Raw genomic sequence first — 7984 nt, 5'->3', positions numbered from 1 at the left:
GAAATTACATACCAACCTAGAACTGCTATAAAATAACAAGTACTAGCTGATTTCGTGGCTGATTTTAGCCAGGGGATGCAGTTAGAAGCAGAAAAAGAATTACAGGTGTTCAATAGAGCTAACCCAGGAACTTGGACCTTATTCACTGATGGCTTATCTAACGTAAAAGGAGAAGGTTTAGGGATCGTATTGGTACCACCTACGGGTGAAACCATTTGGCAAGCTATCAAATGTCATTCCATAACTAACAATGAGGCAGAATATGAGGCTATGATTGCAGGTTTAGAACTGGCACGAGAAGTTGGCATATATTAGATTATAATCAAGAGTGATTCACAGCTCGTAGTTAATCAAATGCTGGGGACTTATACAACTAGGGAAGCAAGGATGCAGCAGTACTTGGAAAAGGTACGGGAATTGATAAAACAATTTCAAAATTGGAAAGTCATACAAATGCCAAGGGACAAAAATCTTGAAGCAGCCGTCCTAGCTAATCTTGCATCTGCGGCTAACGTGGCAAGTGATGCAAACGTCCCAGTTATACATTTATCTCATTCAATTCTTGATCCTGATGTAAATGAGGTAAATTTTAATAATTTAACCTGGGATTGGAGGAACTAAATTGTTGCTTTTTTGCAGTATGGTATCGTTCCTGATGAAAAGAAAAAAACTTATGCACTTCGAAAAAAGGCTACTCGATACTGCTTAAAACAAGGCAATCTATATCGTAAAATGTTCGGTGGTCCCTTAGCGAGATGCCTTAGAACTTCGCAAACAGAGTATGTAATAAAAGAAATACACGAGGGACATTGCGGGTATCACGCAGGTGAAAGGTCACTGGTAAGAACCTTAATTAGGGCAGGTTATTACTGACCTAAAATGGAAGAAAAAGCAGAAAGTTTCGTGGCCAAATGTGATAAATGTCAAAGGTATGGTAACAATATGCATAGACCTGCAGAGTTATTACATCCGGTCATTGCACCGTTGCCATTTATGAAATGGGGAATGGATATCGTGGGTCCATTACCACAAGCAAAAGGACAGGTAAAGTTTTTGCTTGTTCTCACTGATAATTTTACTAAATGGGTAGAGGCAAGAGCATTCAAATAGGTGTGAGAAAAGGAAGTCAGAGATTTTATTTGGCGGAATATCATATGTCGATTCGGTGAACCAAAGGAGATCATATGTGATAATGACCCTCAATTTATAGGAGCTCAAATCACGGAATTCCTTCAAAGTTGGCAAATTAAAAGGATTACGTCTACGCCTTATCATCCGGTGGGTAATGGGTAAGAAGAATCAACAAATAAAGTCATTATCAACAATTTAAAGAAACGATTAGAAGAGTCAAAAGGGAATTGGCCAGAAGTGTTACCTGGTGTTTTATGGGCATATCGTACAACGGCGAAAACAAGTACAAGAGAAACACCATTTTCATTGGTTTATGGAAGTGAAGCTTTAATTCCGGTTGAGATAGGAGAACCGAGTACACGATTCACACATGCGACACAAGAATCTAATGACGAGGAGATGCGGGTCATCTAGATTTACTCGAAGCAAGGAGAGAAGATGCACTAATGAGAATGGCAGCACAGAAGTAGGTCATAGAACGATACTACAATAGAAAAGCACGCCTCAGGTTCTTCAAAATTGGGGGTTTCGTGCTTAAAAATGTTTTTCAATCTACAAAGGCAGCTAACACAGGAAAATTAAGTCCAACATGGGAAGGACCCTACAGAGTTCGTGATGTTGCAGGAAAAAGAGCTTATGAACTGGAAACAATGAATGGCAAAATACTACCTTCACATTGGAATGTTGTTCATTTGAAGAGATACTATTTCTAAGGAAAACCCACGGTTAGGTATAACCATTTTAAATTTCATTTTTGAATTGTTAAAATTTTACTAACGATTTTAGATGATAGGCAAAAAGCTAACCCGTACTAAATGATGAGTCACGACCTGTAAGGCATACAGAGTAACCTAAAATTCCTGGCCTAGGGTTACAATTATTTTGATAGAAATAAAAATGGGTTATGCAGTCTTCATCTATAATCGCCCCTCCGAGTCCCGTATGTGTTTCCTTTTCAGGAAAAGGACCAAATGAGAGGAACTATCAAGTGCTTGAGGCTTCGTACTTCAACACTCAAACACTTGGGGGACTACATAATATACATAGACATGTGTATAAAGAAGGCAAAGAAGATTGAGGGAAAATCAAGCCTAAAAGAGTCAAGTGCAGACTAAATGTCACGAGATGGAGCCACGAGCTAAGGCTAAAGAAAAAGCCTCACTATAGTTAGGGTAAAGGCCATATACTAAAACGGGTTATAAGGAAAAACCTTGTATCTATTATTCCTCTTTTGTAAAAATCTGTTACGAGAAAAACAGTTATAGATGTACTTCAAATACATGTAAAGTATTATAAGTTCCAATAACAACTTGTCAAAGTTATTTCAAAGAAACATATGTGTTCCTATTTCTTTTATCGTATGTTAACACCATTATGAAGTTGAGACGTCTTCTTCATTAAGTGTCGAAATATAAAAGGGCACTCTTTTATAAAACTCATGTTCAAATTAATTATTCATGAGGATAACAGAAGCATTTTCTAAGAATAAAAATGCAAATTATTCTGTAAGTCCTTAAAAATAAAGGCAGGAATAAAGAAAATAAAAGTTTATAATAGTAACATGAAGAACTTCTTAATATGTAAAAATCTAAGACTAAGGACAAACTTACTCATAAACTATGAGATTGTTTATATAGATTTCCCCACAAAAGACTTGGGGACTTATGATTTCAAAATCAACCATCAAATAAAGTTAGGGGTCTAATTATAGTTTTCCAAAACAAAAATAAAATCACTCGAATGATTAAAACCGGTCATTGAGAAGAAGGAGCATCGATAACAGCGGGTTCAATTTGGGCAGCTGCATCACCAGATGCGATTTCAATTTAGTTTGTAGCAACATATTCGATTGAGCTTGAAAGAATTGGGATACCCGTATCAGCTTCAACATTCACGGGGCTTCAGCCACGGGGGAAGGAAAGTCCTGAGTTTGTTGAGCCTTTTCAATGGTTTCATTGATCTTAGCTAACTCCAACTCCAGGTTGAAGTTTTCTTGGCCAGCTTCAAGTAGGGTATCACGACGAGAATTCAAAAATGCCCAACTTGCCTCAACAACAGATTTTTCTTCAAGGATCTCATAATCTTTTTCCCAATCAGCGATCTCATTCTTTAGCTCTTCATTTTCAGCCAAGGCGGAGTTGTGAGAAGCTTGAAGAGAAGCATGGGAGCATTCTAAAGCACGCACCTTGTCAGCAGAAATTCTGAGGTCTTCTTTGTGCTTGAGTCAAGTTTTGCATAAGCTCCCCAGCGTAAACTTCTTTTTGATCCAAAAGGGCTTTCAACTCTCTGTTCTATTCACTAGCTTTAGATAATTGCTCTGAGAAGGAGGACTCGAGACGTTCTTTTTCTTTTTCTGCTTGGCTTGAAGAAGCTTTTGCAACCGCCAATTTTGAAGTTAAAACCTGCACTCGCTTCTCTAAGGTATTCGTGCTCTCTTGTAAGTCTTCTACATCAATCTGTGCACTCTCAAATTGCTCTTTCTAATTGATTGTCTCCAACTGAGAGTCACGTGCTGTCTTCTCCAAGAGGGAGATTCTTTTCAACATTTTTGTGCTGATGAGGTTGGCCTAACAAGGGGAAAAGGAAATAAGAATCCTCAAAGATAGTCAAATTGTAATACAAAAAAGGAAGAGAAGGAAAATACCTTCAAAGTAGCATGAACGATATCATTCATTAAAGTCAAGGAACTATACTCTCCAACTTGTCTTTCTCAATTGGGCTGATTAAAGGTTCCAACCATACATCTTCCTGGCCTGATTTCCTCAGAAGACTGCTCTCAGCAGGAACTTCAATAGTTACCCTCCTCATAGTGGCACTATTACTTGGAGAGCCCACTTTTGTATGATGAACGATATGAGGGGGAATAGTCAAAGGAGGAGCAGGAGAAGAGATGAAAGCAGTAGAAGAAGGAACGGAAATAGCTGGGGCCGGTAAAGAGGGAATCACAGGCACGGGAGTTGAAAAAGACGATAAAGGTATTTCGTCTAAAACAGGCCCTACATCTTCACGGCCAAATCCACTGATGAAAAGTTGGTCAATAGACTCACGAGTATCGTGGGAGGTGACGTCATCATTAGGAATTATTATTGGGGTTTCAACAGGTTCGGTAAGAGAAACCAATACTTCAGCCTCGTCATTAGAGACGATGCGTCTCCTAACTCGTGGCCTTGTTACCAGGGAGCCCCCATCTTCCTCTTCTTCAGAATCTTCTTCTTCAGTAGCTTTACTTTTCACAGAAGAAGAACCCAAGATTATTTCTCGGGCTTTTTCTAAAGAGATACGGGTTACCAAAGAGACACAAGAGGCCATAACTGCTTCAGCAGTAACTCCTTGAATAGCAAATCCTGACAAAAAAAAAGGATAGAAGTTAGATCAATAAAGGAGAATATAGACACGAAAAGAACAAAAGATAAACTCTTACCATGAGTCTTTACCTTCCAACCAAAACGGTTAGAAAGTGTTTTCCAAGACCTACCATCCATCGGTGCGATCTTCAGTAATATGTCTACCCAACCACGGAAATTGGGAACATCCCCCACAACTCCCAAAGTTGCTAAAAATATATATATAAAAAGGGGGGATAAAATTAGAGAAGTTGATAAACTTAAAAGAAGAAGGTATGAGAAGGATAAAAGACTTACGTGCAAAATTCCACTTCTCAGGGAAGGGAACGTTATCCTCATCCACTAAACCAACAGTGGGGGCAGCAACAAACCGGCCATACCAGCCGCGGTCCTTATCATCTTTAGGACTCATCAAAACCCTCTTACTCCTGGCTACTAATGTAAAAACACCATTGCGAAAAAGCTTAGGTGAGTAAAGATGAATCAAGTGAGGGAAAGTAAAAGGAACTTCGGCTTTAGTGGCTAAATGCCTTAAACAGGCAACAACCCTCCATATGATTGGGCCAATTTGACCCAAACAGACATTGAAGAAACAGTAAAATTCAAGAATGACTGGGTCAATCACTGGTTTGAAACCTAAAGTAAAACGGTCTTTATGAACTACAGGAGTCAAAACTTCTGTAATTTGTGTGGGGTAAGCGTCAGCATGATCTAAAGCAAAAATTTGGTTTCTAAGAGATTCTCTATCATGATAGAAAGATAATTCTGAAGGGACTATCTCTTCTACTAAAGGCTCGCGTAATGGTTCAGAAGGTTCTTTACTCCTAGAAGAAGATTTGTGAGAAAGGGAACCTCTAGTTCTAGAAGAAGGACCAGAACTAGAAGAAGGCATAGACGAACAACCTCGAGTAGATCCGAAGCTACGAAGTCTACCTCCTTTTCTATGCCTAATAGGGGCATTGGGGAAAGAATCAACAATGGAGACTTCTCGAGGGTGAGGGTTTGGTGAAGACATAGTGAAGAGGAATGATGTAAGGAAGAAGTAAACAGCGATTTGGGAAATTAAGTGTTCAATTAAACTTTATGAGGTAAAAGACAAGGAAAGAAGTTATATTTATATCGATAATCGACCGCCAAAGGTAGACGGGCAGTGAAGGAAGGATCATAATTATGATAACTGGCACTTCGTAAATAGTGGAACCATAAAAAACCTTGAAAAGGGCTGCAAAAACTGCAAAACCAATGGAAAATTGATACGTGTACGGAGCATTAAATAGAAGCGACAATTGAAGCGTCAATTTTGTCATAGAACTAATGGTGACAAAACTTCTTGTTTTAATGAAATCCACTTCCCAAATATTCAACTGATGAATAAATGGAAAGTGGGGGGGGGACTATCTGTATTGGAAAAAATTGGATTTATATATAAAGGTGACGTGTCGAAACACGTGGACTGGTCAAATAGTCAAAGAATTATAATTAGTCAAGAGGCACGAGCAGCAATAGAAACGAGAAAAAGCAAAGGAAGAGGCACGGGTGGCCATTCAAGGGATTTAGTGCCCGTACCTATTTAAGTCATTTATATCCAAGAATCAAAAGGAGTGGATCTGACGATAGTAAAGAGTGCAGATACAGAATTCGACAGGCATTAAATGCTGAATACGTTAGAGAATTTGTATTGAATATAATGATTATGTATAGCATTCAATATCTTTAATTATTCATAATTGCCTCATTATGATTTGGGCAAAACGCATACCTCCAAGATACATATAAAAAGGAGATATCTAATCAATTGTAGGGACACGAGATACTATTGGAATATACTTTGGTTTACTTGTTTTTCTCCTGATTATACTCTGGTTACCTCAAATTACCTTCTTTTACATATTCTTTTGATTATCAGTAACCCGTGTTCTTCTAAATTCTAGCTTTGACTGAAATTCCATTTTTTGGTTAAACACTGCCGCCTGCTTCTAATTAACCTCGCATCTCATACAAATATATGAGTGCAACAAAGTCATCATAAACCAACACAAGGTACCATGCTCTTTTTCATCATCTGATTTTTATTTGATAATGTCATTTTTTGGATTTTTTAAAGAGAAAAAGAACTTAAGAGAATGATCTTCAGAAAATATGTCCTCTCTTTCCTTTTGGCTATCGTTACTAGTTCTTGGATGGCTTAAGCAGGCGATCTAGATATCTTGACCGACTTCATTGTTCCTGAAAATCAAACTGGATATACAATAGATGGGAATTTCTTCACCTTCACAGGCATGCGCGGAATTTTTGGTAGCATTATTACAAGCTTTAAGTCGACAAAAGCTAGCAAAGCGGAATTTCCAGCTTTGGATGGACAGTGTACTTCACTTGCTGCCCTTCAGTTCCCTGGCAAGAGTGTCAACCCGCCCCACACTCACCTTCGTGCATCCGAGCTATTATTAGTAGTATATGGCAGTCTAGAAGTTGGATTGTTAGATAGTAATAACAAGCTCTATACTTAGACTCTACAAATTTTGTGTTTCCTAAAGGACTAGAGCATTATCAGTACAATACTGATTGGAATAAATCGGCTATAGCTTTTTCTGCATTTGGTAGCGCGAATGAAGGAAGTTTCACTTCGAACAACTCTGTTTGCTACTGGTATCGATGATCAGATTCTCGCAAAGTCATTCAAGAATGATGTTGCTACCATGCAAAAGATCAAGGCTGGCCTTTCATCCTAGGCTACAGATCATAAAATTATGCCAGTAGATCCAATCATTGATCTGTCTCATTCAAATTTTAAGTAGCCAAGTTTTCAAGAGCCTCACCTCCCCACCAAACAGGCCTTGAAAACCACCATTATGGAAAATGTTGCAATTTCATCTTTTTCTTTATTTTCCTAAGTTTTGATGGGCAAATTATGCCTAACCAATGCTGATAGGAAGTAACAGATATCCAATGAAACAATTGAATATGTTGCAAATTGACAACGACCATTATGAAAAAAGGTTGCAATTTCATCTCTCTATATTTCATCTACGTGCCTAAGTTTTGGTGGAAATAATTATTCGATACAATGTGGAGCATCTATTTCCACGATGAGGCGAAGCCTCTTCAGATCGAGGTGATTGTTAGTTGACATATAGGTGATATTGCAACTAAGTAAAAGAAACCTAGTATAGGTAGGAATTTATAATTTTCTCTAGAAGTTGATAGCATAACATAATGCTGATGTAGTACAAATCTTTTAATAGAATACAAAGGTTAACGAGACAGAAAGTTTGTTTCCGGTCTAACAATCATATAAAAATTTGCTTCTCAATAATTTAGCAAAGAAAAGCATAAGCAATAGATAGATTGCTCTGATCTCAATTTAGCAATCTTTTTCTTTCTTTGTCAGGATTTTGGTAACGATATCTAAGCTATTATAGGTTTTAGCTCAGTTGGTGAAGGGAAAGTTGTGCTGAAACTCTCTATTGTGTAAAGAATAGCAGAATAAGAGTATTATTCGGAGACCTTCT

General features: G+C 37.9%; 1 pseudogene; it reads left to right on the top strand.

The window, feature by feature from the left end:
* The first annotated feature begins 6598 nt into the window (after nucleotides 1–6598).
* On the top strand, nucleotides 6599–7204 carry LOC107806823 (putative germin-like protein 9-2; annotated as a pseudogene).
* Nucleotides 7205–7984: the final 780 nt, after the last annotated feature.

The sequence above is a fragment of the Nicotiana tabacum genome, chromosome 22 (genome assembly GCF_000715075.1).
Source record: "Nicotiana tabacum cultivar K326 chromosome 22, ASM71507v2, whole genome shotgun sequence".
Classification (NCBI taxonomy): Eukaryota; Viridiplantae; Streptophyta; class Magnoliopsida; order Solanales; family Solanaceae; genus Nicotiana; species Nicotiana tabacum.
The sequence above is the reverse complement of the archived record's forward strand: the minus strand, read 5'-3'. Positions and strand labels throughout refer to the sequence as shown.